Source organism: Salmo salar, chromosome ssa12, assembly GCF_905237065.1.
Source record: "Salmo salar chromosome ssa12, Ssal_v3.1, whole genome shotgun sequence".
NCBI classification, from domain to species: Eukaryota; Metazoa; Chordata; class Actinopteri; order Salmoniformes; family Salmonidae; genus Salmo; species Salmo salar.
In genome coordinates this window covers 12104131-12119565 of record NC_059453.1, presented here as the reverse complement: position 1 = coordinate 12119565, position 15435 = coordinate 12104131, and positions in this window count along the sequence as shown.

Genomic DNA, 15435 nt, shown 5'->3' with positions numbered 1-15435 from the left:
GATTGGGCTGTCACTTGTCCTGACCCTTCAAAAGGCTTGGCTAGAATGAGTCCCCTGCTCCCCCAGAGACGCGCTTGTGTTCCAACAGCTGCAGCTGAAGGGAGGTTGTGGGATTCCCAGTTTTATTTATGTTCTCTATTATGGACTTGACTGTGTCTTCCTATAATCTATATCATATATGGTCATGTCCTCTGGTCCGCAGCTCAAATGGAAGTAGCTCTGCTGATAAAGCAATAAAGCAATGCCAAATTAACTTAGATATGTTGCTGTGGAAACTGGATGAATTACTGACACACCTGTTTCTGAACATGGACATAATGGGCTTGTAAATGATCTGTTGCTTTTTGGTACACTTCTTGTAACTCTGCCATCGACTGTATGGGATCAAATTGGAGTTTCGAGAACAGTTCAGCAGATGTGATTTGATACCATCTCTATGGCGGAGGGTCAGAAAGGGTCAGAAAGGGTTGGTCACTGACGGTAATAATTTAGACTACTTGTTTGTCCAAAGAGCTGTAAAGCTTGCTAAAAAACACAACTCCCCATTTTATCCAAGTGTTCAACCTTGTAAATGTATTAGATTATTTTACATTTAACCCTCGGTTGACGTCACACTGCATGTTGAAAGGTGGACCACAGAGAGATTCGATACAGGCCAGCACATTATATTGACCTTATTAGTCAACCATGAGGTCCTAACATTGCTGACACCTGTCACACACTTCTTCGTCTTCTGACGATATTGCGAAATCGTCGTCGGAAAAGGTAGACCAATACGCAGCAGGTATGTGATTGTTCATTTTGAACATTTATTCACTCCAAAACGAATACAAAACAACAAACAAGAAAACAAACGATTTACTGACAGTCTGCAAGGCACAAGGCTAACACAGAACAATCACCCACAAATAACAAACACAAACACACCCTAATATATGGGACTCTCAATCAAAGGCAGATAGACAACACCTGCCTTCAACTGAGAATCCCAACCCCAATTAACCAAACATAGAAACAGACATACTAGATTAAACATAGAATACCTGAAAACCAAACAGTGCCCAAAAACCCCGGAATACTTAAACCAAATGCCCCTTCAACAAAACACACCACTCCGAACCACATAAAACGAATACCCTCTGCCACGTCCTGACCAAACTACAATACCAATTAACCTTATACTGGTCAGGACGTGACAACACCGTAATAGATTTACAGCGAGATGCAGTGAGGGGAAAAAATATTTGATCCCCTGCTGATTTTGTACGTTTGCCCACTGACAAAGAAATGATCAGTTTATAATTTTAATGGTTGTTTTATTTGAACAGTGAGAGACAGAATAACAACAAAAAAATCCAGAAAAACGCATGTCAAAAATGTTATAAAATTATTTGCATTTTAATGAGGGAAATAAATGTGACATTTGAACGGCTGAATCATGTAAAGAAAATGCTGCTGTGAGCCAAGGCTCTGGGGTGCCTCATGCAAACTCCTGACTGTGGTGATAACGCTACTTTGCGGCACTCCCAGTCTCCTTTTCACCTCATTTAACACAAGATTTACTTAACAAAAGGCACATGTCAATAGGTGGTTCAGGCAAGTCATGAAATAGCACAAGTTTGTGTGTGAGTGTGTGTGGGGGTGGGGGGGGGGGTTCCTCTTTTGTTCTATATTGCGCCTCTATTGAAGGGGGGAGGCCGATGACGTCAGGACTTCCAATCAAACCAACTCATTGAATGCCCTACTCCTTGAAGTTTGCATTTGTGTCAAAAAAATACTAAAATGCTCAAAACACATTTGGTTTATATTTTGGATATCACTTTTCAACAGGAGAAATACAACAAATCACTGGAGGACGTCTTTCAAATGTATTGGATCAAGAGTTTCTGTAACTCCTGTTACATTTTACATTTTTGTCATTTAGCAGATGCTCTTATCCAGAGCGACTTACAGTAGAGAGTGAGAATATTTTCATACTTTTTTCATACTGGTCCCCCTCAGGAACAGGGGCGGTTCTGGGGGGATGCAGGGGGGGCCAGTGCCCCTGTGACAACAATTTTGGACCCCCTTGTGGCCCCCCTAAATGTGGAGTATAAAATAATTTTTACATAACTAATTTTTGCTATCGTTCTTTTTTTACATCCGTTATTAGACAGTGGCAACGCGGAACACTAATGATTATGAACATGGTCTTTTGCCTGATAATGCCTGCAATGCAGTGAAGAAAACGATTTGACAACAATAACGTCTAATGTAACTGGCCCCTCTAACAGTACAACTGGCCCCAGCATGGCCCCCCCAGTTGAAATGGTCTAGAACCGCCATTGCACGGGAACTCAACCCGCAATCCTGGCTTTGCAACAACCATCCGAGCCTCTGCCTGTTCACCCCACTATCATCTAGAAGGCGAGGTCAGTACAGGTGAAACAAAGCTGGGACCAAGAGACCAGAAAACATCTCAAGGCCATTAGACTGTTAAATAGCCATCACTAGCACAGAGAGGCTGCTGCCTACATACACAGACTTGAAATCATTGACCACTTTAATAAATGGAACACTAGACACTTTAATATTGTCAGTTTAGTAATGTTTACGTATCTTGCATTACTCATCTCATATGTATCTTAGTCTATGCAACTGACATTGCTCATCAATATATTTTGTGAGCTTGTGTGGCCTACCACTTCGCGGCTGAGCCGTTGTTGCTCCTTAACGTTTTCAATTCCAATAACAGCACTTAGAGTTGACTGCCGCAGCTTTAGTAGGGGAGAAATTTTGACGAACTGACTTGAAGGAAAGGTGGCATCCTATGATGGTGCCACGTTGAAAGTCCCTGAGCACTTCAGTAAGGCCATTCTACGGCCAATGTTTGTCTATGAAGATTGCATTGCTGTGTGCTCGATTTTATAAACCTGTCAGCAACAGGTGTGCATGAAGTAGCCGAATCCACTAATTTGAAGGGGTGTCCACATACCTTTGAATATATAGTGTATTTAAACTCCGCACTCCGACATTGCTCGTGCTAATATTTATATAAATATGTGTATGCAACCAATACACATTTTTTTAAATTTGGTTCAAATTTCCCCCTTCAAAACAAAACCTTTTGTCTTATTTGACTGTAGAGCCTCTAGCCCTGCTCAATATGCCTTAACAAACCATGTTGTTCCACCTCCCACATATGCGATGACATCACCTGGTTTAAACGTCTCTAGAGACTATATCTCTCTCATCATTACTCAATGTCTAGGTTTACCTCCAATGTACTCTCTTCCTACCATACCTTTGTCTGTACATTATGCCTTGAATCTATGCTATCGTGCCCAGAAACCTGCTCCCTTTACTCTCTGTTCCGAACGTGCTTGATGGCCAGTTCTTATAGCCTTTAGCCGTACCCTTATCCTACTTATCCTTCTCCCCTGTTCCTCTGGTGATGTAGAGGTTAAACCAGGACCTGCAGTGCCTAGCTCCACTCCTACTCCCCAGGTGCTCTCATTTGTTGACTTCTGTAACTGTAAAAGCCTTGGTTTCATGCATGTTAACATTAGAAGCCTACTCCCTAAGTTTGCTTTATTCACTGCTTTAGCACATTCTGCCAACCCGGATGTCTTAGCCGTGTCTGAATCCTGGCTTAGGAAAACCACCAAAACCCCTGAAATTTCCATCCCTAACTATAACATTTTCCGCCAATATAGAACTGCCAAAGGGTTGCAATCTACTGCAGAGATAGCCTGTAGAGCTCTGTCTTACTATCCAGGTCTGTACCAAAACAATTCGAGCTTCTACTTCTAAAAATCCACCTTTCCAGAAACAAGTCTCTCACCATTGCCGCTTGCTATAGACCACCCTCTGCCCCCAGCTGTGCCCTGGACACCATATGTGAATTGATTGCCCCCCATCTATCTTCTGAGCTTGTGCTGCTAGGTGACCTAAACTGGGACATGCTTAACACCCCGGCCATCCTACAATCTAAGCTTGATACCCTCAATCTCACACAAATGATCTATGAACCTACCAGGTACAACCCCAAATCCGTAAACATGGGCACCCTCATAAATATTATCCTAACTAACCCGCCCTCCAAATACACCTCTGCTGTTTTCAACCAAGATCTCAGCGATCACTGCCTCATTGCCTGCATTCGTAATGGGTCTGTGGTCAAACGACCACCCCTCATCACTGTCAAACGTTCCCTAAAACACTTCAGCGAACAGGAATTTCTAATCAACCTGGCCGGGGTATCCTGGAATGACATTGACCTTATCCTGTCAGTAGAGGATGCCTGGTTATTCTTTAAAAGTGCCTTCCTCACCATCTTAAATATGCATGCTCCATTCAAAAAATGTACAACCAGGAATAGATATAGCCCTTGGTTCACTCCAGACCTGTCTGCCCTTGACCAGCACAAAAACATCCTGTGGCGTTCTGCATTAGCATCGAATAGCCCCCGTGATATGTAACTTTTCAGGGAAGTTAGGAACCAATATACACAAGCAGTTAGGAAAGCTAAGGCTAGCTTTTTCAAACAGAAATTTGCATCCTGTAGTACAAACTCAAAAAAGTTCTGGGACACTGTAAAGTCCATGGAGAATAAGAGCACCTCCTCCCAGCTGCCCACTGCTCTGAGGCTAGGAAACACTGTCACTACCAATAAATCCACAATAATTGAGAATTTCAATAAGCATTTTTCTATGGCTGGCAATGCTTTCCACCTGGCTACCCCTACCCCGGTCAACAGCCCTGCGCTCCCCACAGCAACTCGCCCAAACCTCCCCCACTTCTCCTTCACCCAAATCCAGTCTGCTGATGTTCTGAAAGAGCTGCAAAATCTGGACACCTACAAATCAGCCGGGCTAGACAATCTGGACCCTCTCTTTCTAAAATGATCTGTCGAAATTGTTGCAACCCCAATTACTGGCCTGTTCAACCTCTCTTTCGTATCATCTGAGATTCCCATAGATCTTCAAAGGGGGAGACACTCTAGACCCAAACTGCTACAGACCTATATCTATTCTACCCTGCCTTTCTAAGGTCTTTGAAAGCCAAGTTAACAAACAGATTACCAACCATTTTGAATCTCACCGTACCTTCTCCGTTATGCAATCTGGTTTCAGAGCTGGTCATGGGTGCACCTCAGCCACGCCCAAGATCCTAAACGATATCATAACTGCCATCGATAAGAGACAATACTGTGCAGCCATATTCATCGACCTGGCTAAGGCTTTCGACTCTGTCAATCACAACATTCTTATTGGCAGACTCAACAGCCTTGGTTTCTCAAATGATTGCCTCGCTTGGTTCACCAACTACTTCTCCGATAGAGTTCAGTATGTCAAATCGGAGGGCCTGTTGTCCGGACCTCTGGCAGTCTCTATGGGTGTGCCACAGGGTTCAATTCTCAGGCCAACTCTCTTCTCTGTATACATCAATGATGTCGCTCTCGCTGCTGGTGATTCTTTGATCCACCTCTACGCAGACGACACCATTCTGAATACCTCTGGCCCTTCGTTGGACACTGTGTTAACTAACCTCCAGATGAGCTTCAATGCCATACAACTCTCCTTCCGTGGCCTCCAACTGCTCTTAAATGCAAGTAAAACTAAATGTTTGCTCTTCAACCGATCACTGCCCGCACCTGCCCGCCCGTCCAGCATCACTACTGGACGGTTCTGACTTAGAATATGTGGACAACTACAAATACCTAGGTGTCTGGTTAGACTGTAAACTCTCCTTCCAGACTCACATTAAACATCTCCAATCCAAAATTAAATCTAGAATCGGCTTCCTATATCGCAACAAAGCATCCTTCACTCATGCTGCCAAACATACCCTGGTAAAACTGACTATCCTACCGATCCTCGACTTCGGCGATGTCATTTATAAAATAGCCTCCAACACTCTACTCAACAAATTGGATGCAGTCTATCACAGTACCATCCGTTTTGTCACCAAAGCCCCATATACTACCCACCACTGCGACCTGTATGCTCTCGTTGGCTGGCCCTCGCTTCATACTCGTCGCCAAACCCACTGGCTCCAGGTCATCTACATGTCTCTGCTAGGTAAAGCCCCGCCTTATCTCAGCTCACTGGTCACCATAGCAGCACCCACCCGTAGCACGCGCTCCAGCAGGTATATCTCACTGGTCACCCCCAAAGCCAATTCTTCCTTTGGGCACCTCTCCTTCGAGTTCTCTGCTGCCAATGACTTGAACGAACTGCAAAAATCTCTGAAGCTGGAGACTCTTACCTCGGTCACTAGCTCTAAGCACCAGCCTGTCAGAGTAGCTTACAGATCACTGCACCTGTACATAGCTCATCTGTAAATAGCCCATCCAATCTACCTCATCCCCATACTGTATTTATTTATCCTGCTCCTTTGCACCGTAGTATCTCAACTTGCACATTCATCCTCTGCACCCTACCATTCCAGTGTTTAATTGCTATATTGTAATTATTTTGCCACCATGGCCTATTTATTGCCTTACCTCTCTTATCCTACCTCAGTTGCACATGCTGTATATAGATTTTCCTACTGTATTATTGATTGTATGTTTGTTTATTCCATGTGTAACTCTGTGTTGTTGTATGTGTCGAACTGCTTTGCTTTATCTTGGCCAGGTCGCAGTTGCAAATGGGAACTTGTTCTCAACTAGCCTAGCTGGTTAAGTAAAGGTGAAATAAATAAAAAAGTTTATGTCATTGAAGACTTTTTAAAAAACAGTGTATTTTCCACTTAGATTCCATGTTGTAATACGTTGACAAATTACAACATTGATTCAACCAGTTTGTGCCCAGTGGGATGGCTGTAAAGTCAGTTGAGGTCTTTGTGGCCAAATACACAGTTGTCTAGTTCAGTATGTCTGGAGGTGTATATCAGGCACATTAAAATAACTTGAGTGTCATAAACTCTTAGTCTGAATGGTGCGAATGTTGTCTCGCACCCACAAACACGCCAAGTGATTATATTCTGTCTAACAGCAGTGGCATTGTTGTCAGAATTAGGCTGCGTGGGAATGTTGGTAGATATACACGCACTCCAAACAATAACCCTTGGCTGCAATGAAGACGAAAGCACAATCCAAGAAATTAAAAGGCTTTGATGGGGTTCTTCCAGATGGTCAGCCCAGCCTCCTGCTCAACTAGAGCATCCAGAATCTCCCTTCCATGGGGATTTATTTAGGTATTTCTGACACACCCATTTCTGAACATGGCCTTAGAGGGCTTGTAAATGATGTGTTGCTGTAATGGCTGTCGGAAGAGAGAGTAGACCAAGGTGCAGCTGAGTAAGTGTTCATCTTGAAATTTAATTCGAAAAAAGAGAACACTACAAAAATGAACAAAACACGACAGCAAAACAGTCCTGTTAGGAAATACTCGAAACAAAAACAATCCCCCACAAAACCCAAAGGAAAAACAGGCTCCTTATGTGTGACTCCCAATCAGCAACAACGAACGACAGCTGTGCCTGATTGGGAGCCACACACGGCCCAAAACAAAGAAATACAAAACCATAGAAAAATGAACATAGAACGCCCACCCAATGTAACACCCTGGCCTAACCAAAATAAAGAACAAAAACCCCTCTCTATGGCCAGGGCGTTACAGTACCCCCCCAAAGGTGCGGACTCCGGCCGCAAAACCTGACTCTGAAGGGGAGGTTCCGGGTGGGCCTTCTTACGGCGGCGGCTCAGGTGCGGGACGTGGCCTCCGCTCCACCCTCGGCGTTGCCCACTTAGGTGGCGCCCTTGGCCGCGCCGGAGGACTGGTGGGCAACCCTGGCTGCGCCTGGCTGGCGGGCGACCCTGGCGGCGCCTGGCTGGCGGGCGAATCTGGCGGCGCCCCTGGTGGCGGCTCTGGACAGGCGGGCGGCTCTGGCGGCTCTGGACAGGCGGGCGGCTCTGGCGGCTCCGGACAGGCAGGCGGCTCTGGCGGCTCCGGACAGGCGGGCGGCTCCGGCGGCTCTGGCCCAGGATTCACCAGGCTGGGGAGACATGAAGGAGGCCTGGCCCTGGGTGCAGGCACAGGACTCACCAGGCTGGCGGGCGGCTCTTGCGGCTCCGGACAGGCGGGCGGCTCTGGCGGCTCCGGACAGGTGGGCGGCTCTGGCGGCTCCGGACAGGCGGGCGGCTCTGGAGGCTCCGGACAGGCGGGCGGCTCTGGCGGCTCCGGACTGGCGGGCGGCTCTGGCGGCTCCGGACTGGCGGGCGGCTCTGGCGGCTCCGGACTGGCGGGCGGCTCTGGCGGCTCTGGACTGGCGGGCGGCTCTGGCGGCTCCGGACTGGCGGGTGGCTCTGGCGGCTCCGGACTGGCGAGACCCACTGGAGGCCTGGTCCTAGGAGGAGGCACAGGACGGACCAGGATGGGGAGACCCACTGGAGGCCTGGTCCTAGGAGGAGGCACAGGACGGACCAGGATGGGGAGACCCACTGGAGGCCTGGTCCTAGGAGGAGGCACAGGACGGACCAGGATGGGGAGACCCACTGGAGGCCTGGACCGAGGAGGAGGCACAGGATAAACCGGGCTGTGGGGGAGCACTGGAGTTCTGGTACTTAGGCTATTTACCCACACTCCAGGCTGAATGCCCACTTTGGCCCGGCACGGGTGGAGCGCAGGCATTGGGCGAACTGGACCCTCCCAGTGCCCTGGAGACACAGTGCGCAGAGCCGGTGCAGGATAACCTGGACCGAAAAGGCGCACTGGAGACCAGACGTGCTGAGCCGGCACAATCCGTCCTGGCTCGATGCCTGCACTCGCATGGCACTTGCAGGGGGCTGGCCTATAGCGCACCGGGCTATGCACGCGCACTGGAGACATGGTGCCTTACCAGTACCACGCTGCCTGCCGTAAGCACGGGGAGTTGGCTCAGGTCTCCAACCTGACTCTGCCACACTCCCCGTGTGCCCCCCCCCAAAAAAATGTTTGGGGCTGCCTCTCGTGCCTGTTGCGCTCCCTTGCCTCATACCAGCGCCTCTCCGCTCTCGCTGCCTCGATCTCCCACTGCGGGTGGCGATACTCCCCAGCTTGAGTCCATGGTCCTTTACCGTCCAGTATCTCCTCCCATGTCCACGAGTCCTGAACACTCTTCTCCTGGTGCTGCTCCTTCCTCCGCTGCTTGGTCCTTTTCTGGTGGGGGATTCTGTAACGGCTGTCGGAAGAGAGAGTAGACCAAGGTGCAGCGGAGTTAGTGTTCATCTTGAAATTTAATTCGAAAAAAGAGACCACTACAAAAATGAAGAAAACACGACAGCAAAACAGTCCTGTTAGGAAATACTCTAAACAGAAACAATCCCCCACAAAACCCAAAGGAAAAACAGGCTCCTTATGTGTGACTCCCAATCAGCAACAACGAACGACAGCTGTGCCTGATTGGGAGCCACACACGGCCCAAAACAAAGAAATACAAAACCATAGAAAAATGAACATAGAACGCCCACCCAATGTAACACCCTGGCCTAACCAAAATAAAGGACAAAAACCCCTCTCTATGGCCAGGGCGTTACAGTTGCTTTGGTACGCTTCCTGTAACTCTGGACTGTATGGGATCAAATTGGAGTTTCAAGAACAGCTCAGAATATGTTTGATACCATCTCTATGACGGAGGGTCATAAAGCAATCGTAAAATGTATTTCTGACTCCCAGTTTCGGAATATGGCCATTGGCCATGAGAAGGTCACTTACAAGGGGTGACATTTTTAACTACGTTTTGTAACTGCTATTTATGCCATTTAATATGTTTATCCAAAGATCTGTAAAACACAACAGCTCCTCATTTGATCCAAGTGTTTTATCTTTGTAAATGTATGAGATTAATTTTACATTTTTCCCTCCATTGACTTCACACTGCATGCTGAAAGGTGAAGACCACATGACCTACACTGTGGAACACAGAGCGATCCGATACAGGCCAGCACATTATTTTGACCTTATTAGTTGAACATGAGGTCCTGACATTGCTGACACCGTAATAGATTTATAGCGAGATATGTGACCTGGAAAATAACTGATTTGATTGAACCTAGCCAAGCTGGGTTGTTATGGGAATCCATGACACAACATGACTCCGCCTCTCCACAGCATGTGACGTTTCACATCCAGATTTAGATTTTTACTGGCTTTGACATTTGAATGGATTGAATCATATAAAAAAAATTGCTGATGTGAGCCAAAGCTCTGGGTTGTCTCAGGCAAACTCCTATCTGTGGTGATACAACTACTTTGTGAGCACAGACTGAGTTGTTTAAAGCTCCCTTAAAATGTATTGGATCAAGAGTTACTATCTGATCCTTCCACAACCCTGCTAAAATACGTAAAATATGTACAATAACAGCTTTATAATGACAGTTTACTCAACTGCTTAATGACATCTGGCAGTTAATAACAGTATATCAGGGGCCTGCAACTCCTGTTCTGGATAGCCCATCCACATGGTATGCAGGCTCTTGTTCCATCCCAGCACTAACACAGCGGGTTCAGCTAAATCAGAAAGAAAGAGGTGAAGCGAGAAGTTTAACTTCTCCTAAAATGTGTCCATGAAAATAAGCCCACGATGAGAGGGTGTCGAATTTGGTCAACAAAAAAATGTAATTGCTCATTTGCTACGTGTGTCACGTCTGCTTCCCCCCCTCCTTAGCTAGAGTGAGTTTGCTAGTTAGCTTCAGTGTTGTTAGCACCATGGCAGCACCAGACATGGCAGCGAACAGAGCTTACTGATATATGGATAAGGTCCATGGAGCTAGAAAGGCAACATATGGACAATGTCAATGCTACATTCAGGCAGCCAGTAAAGAAATTCCCCTTTGCCACAGCTAATGCTAATACTACAGCCAACTCTGCAGTAGACAACCCCAATACATGCCAATATTGTGGCATTTCTCATGGACGAGGAAAAGAACACTGCCCAGCATATGGAAAAATATGCAAATCCTGTGGTACAGCTAATCACTTCGCAAGGGTCTGCATGAAAAGCAAGAGAAAGGAGGGTAAAGTGCACTCCATTGAAACAAACACAGATGAAGGGAACAACAGCACAGAGGATGTATATGCTAGAGAGTGCATAGGGGCAGTGAGGGCAAAAGGACAAAAGTGGTTTGTCACTCTGCTACTTAATAATAAACCACAGCAATGCCAGCTAGATTCAGGGGCCACATGTAACGTTATGAGTCTTAAAGATAAAAGGAGGCTCGCGCCCAGAGACAAACTCACACAGAGTAGCACCAAGCAGAAATTGTATTCAGGCCAGTTCATTACCTCTTTAGGCCTGTTTGTGACAGAGTGGGTTTTACGTGGCCAGAAACACACCCTTGAGTTTGAAATAGTTGAGGCTACTCAACAGCCATTACTGTCAGGTTCTACATGCGAGTGCCTTGGGCTTATTAACTTCACCATCCCAGCTGATCTTAACATTATAGACAAAGTCCAGGCTGGGCCCCTGAGCAAGGAGACACTCCTAAGCAAGTACCATGATGTCTTCAACGCACCGGTCGAGTCAGTTCCTGGCGAAGTCCACTTTGAGTTGGACGCAGCAATCCAGCCTGTCCAGTGTGCACCTTGCAATGTACCAGTGGCCATGAAAGCAGCTACAAAGGCTCAGCTTGACAAATACGAAGCAGATGGCCACATGATATCCATCACTGAGCCTACAGACTGGATAAGTAATATGGTCATCGTCAAGAAACCAGACAAGCTACGGATATGCATTGATGCTAAACACCTCAACCGGGCTCTGCGACGCTCACATTACATTATGCCCATGTTGGAGGATGTTCTTTACAAGCTCCCAAAGGCCAGAGTCTTCACACTCGTGGACGCCAGAGATGCCTTCCTGCAGTGCAAGCTCGACGAGCCCAGCAGCTACATGACCACCTTTTGGACACCCTGGGGCAGGAAGAGGTGGTTGAAGCTCCCGTTTGGTGTCTCCGTGGCTCCAGAGGTGTATCAGCGGAAACAGCATGAGCTGTTGATGGGACTCAGTGGCGTGGAACCCATAGCAGATGACATCCTCGTAGTCGGCTGTGGGGACAGTGATGGAGGAGGCAGAATGTGATCATGACGCCAAGCTGCTGGCCCTGATGGTCAGATGTAGACAGGTCAAGCTAAGGCTAAGCATAAAAAAGCTTCAGTTTAAAGTGCCAGAGGTTCGCTTTCATGGGCACATCTTGTCCTCCACCGGATTGAAGGCGGATCCTGAAAAAGTGAAGGCTGTCTTGGAAATGCCCCACCCATCTGACGTGAAGGGAGTGCAGCGCTTCGTCGGATTCGTCACCTACCTGGCCAAGTTCCTACCGCGGCTCTCTGAAGTGTGTGAGCCACTAAGGAGGCTCATGGACAAGGACACCATCTGGCATTGGCTCCCAAAACATGATGCAGCGGTGAGGGAAATAAAACAACTGGTCACCCAGACACCTGTACTGCAATACTACGACGTGTCAAAACCTGTCATGATTCAGAGTGACTCAAGCCAGTATGGACTTGGCTGTTACCTCATGCAGGAGGGCCAGCCTGTGGCATTCGCATCTAGGGCACTCACCCCAACAGAGCAGAACTATGCCCAGATAGAGAAGGAGTGCCTCAGCATTGTGTTTGAATGCCAACGCTTCCACCACTACCTGTACAGGCGCGACAATATTACCACAGAGACAGATCACAAGCCCCTTATTGCTATATTCAGCAAGCCTCTCCTGAATGCCCGAAAACGACTGCAGAGCATGCTACTGGCCCTACAAAACTACAACCTCAAGGTGGTGTATAAGCCAGGGCCAGAGATGTATGTGAGTGACACGCTCAGCAGGGCTACTGCATCAGGCACTCACACACGCTCCATGCATGAACGACACGCAGTGTGCAGCTTACAAACAGAGTAAGTGGATGTGGAACACATCAACCAGGCTGACTACCTCATTGTCACGGACCAGCGCCTTATACAAATCAGACAGCACACAGACAGGGACGAGCAACTCCAGGCATTGAGGTCTGTGATTCTGATTGGCTGGCCCGACTGCAAGGAAGAAACTGCTTTAGCCGTCAGAGATTATTGGCCAGTCAAAGAGGAGCTCAGTGTTCAAAACAGAGTAATATTCAAGGGTCAGAGAGTCGTTATTCCCCGGTCTCTGCGCCTTGAGATGTTGGCGCGCGTGCACTCAAGTCACATAGGAGGTGAGGCCTGTTACAGACAAGCACGTGACACACTGTATTGGCAAGGAATGCAGAGTGAAATCAAAGACTATGTCAGTAAATGCACAATCTGCAATGAATATGCCATTGAGCAACAGAGAGAGACGATGATGTCCCACGAGCTACCGATGCGCCCCTGGCAGATAGTAAGTCTAGATCTCTTCCAGCACAGTGGCAAAGACTTTCTGCTGGTAGTCGATTGTTCCACTGGATATTATAAGGTGAATGCACCAATTTGTAAGTCGCTCTGGATAAGAGCGTCTGCTAAATTACTTAAATGAAAATGTAAATGTATTACTCAGACTTCTGGGAGATTGACCTCCTCCCCGACCTCTCAGCAGAGACAACGATCAAACGCTGCAAGGCTCAGTTTGCCCGCTATGGCCAGCCAGATAGGGTAATTTCAGACAATAGACCCCAATTCTCCAGAGTTGAGTTCCGAAAATTTGCTGCAGAATGGGAATTCGAGCACGTCACTTCATCACCACGACACCCAAAAGCTAATGGGAAGGCGGAGTCCGCAGTCAAAATCGCAAAGAACCTCTGCAAAAAAGATCTGCGAGAGGGCAAAGATGCCTGGAAAGCAATTCTGCAGTGGCGCAATACCCCGACAGAAGGCATGGATAGCAGCCCGGCCCAGTGCCTCATGGCACGGCGCTTAAAAGCAGCTCTGCCAGTAGTCAGCACTCTCCTGGAGCCATGTGTGGTGACAGACGTGCTGGTGAAGCTACGTCACAGAAGACAGGTCTCCAAGTTCATCTATGACAAATCAACAAAAGACTTACCTGAGTTCAGGGTGGGTGAAACGGTGCGGATGAAGCCACTACCAGGGGACCGGACGGGCCTCTTAGAGACTCGGATCCTGTGTACAGAAAGTGGCACCACGCTCCTACTTGGTCGAAGTTAATGGATCACTGTACCGTCGTAACAGGGTTGACCTTCGGATTGCTGAGCCAGCACCTACTCAGAACCCTGATGGTCAAAGGGGTCGCATGACAAAAGACAGAACCCCAGCAAGTCACATGGGGCCTGAGGCACTGGGCGAAGAGCCAGGGGATCACAGGTCGGCCGCTCCCTCGCCCATCAATACTCCCCTTAGACAGTCAGGTGACACGCCTGTGCGGGAACCCGCATTCCTCGCAGACAGTGTGTCTTTTCACGCTGTGGGCGTCTGTCCCAGCCACCAAAAATACTTAATCTGTAGGTTTCCCATTAGGGATTGTTGACAGACAGAGATAAAAGTGAAGAGAGTATCAAAATGTGTTAAGTTGTTACCTGAATTTTTTTTATTTTTTTATAAATAAACTGTTCATGTTGAAAATTATTACTAGGTTTGTTTTGTTAATGAATTGACAGCTCCTGTCCTATTTTATAAAAGGGAAGATGTTATGGGTGTAAGATGGCACAGTGATCCCATCTGTTGGTAAATGTTAATTACTGCAACTGTTTTTACCGGTGTGCTTGAAATACCCGGATGTCTTGCAATATACTGAACAAGACTGGTTACTCGCATCAATGCCTCTGTCTCGTCATTTAACATTCAAACAGCCATTCCTCGTCACGCGCATCAACGATATTGGACTCACCTGGACTCATTCATCACCTGTTTATTTCCTCCCCTATATTTGTCAGTTGCTCTGTTCCCTGCTGCTGCATTGATTGTTTTTTGTCTGTGTTACCTGTTTGCTGACGCTGTTACTGTCTCGGTCCATGTCCGTTCTATATTAGATGTTTTACTCCCCGTACCTGCTTCGTCTCTCCAGCGTCATTCCATGTGACAACGTGAGGCTTATTTGATCGAATAGAAGTTTCGTAATGCTAAGTTTGTAGCGAATGCACTGATATAAGTGGATGCAAGCAAAGCTGATGGAAATATTTTCTTGTTTATTGAATTTACGGATAGCCAGAGGCACACCAACACTCAGACATTATTTACAAACAAAGCGTTCGTGTTTAGTGAGTCCGCCAGATCAGAGGACGTAGGGAGGAGCAGGGATGTTCTCTTGTTAAGTACGTGAAAGGGACCATTTTCCTGTCCTGCTAAGCATTCAAAATGTAACAAGTACTTTTGGGCGTCGGGGAAAATGTATGGAGTAAAAAGTAAACAATTTTCTTTAGAAATGTAGTGGAGTAAAAGTAAATGTTGTAAAAAATATAAATAGTAAAGTACAGATACCCCCCCCCCCCAAAAAATACTTAAGTAATACTTAAAGTATTTTTACTTAAGTACTTTACATCACTGATAAATGTGCTTTAGCCATCC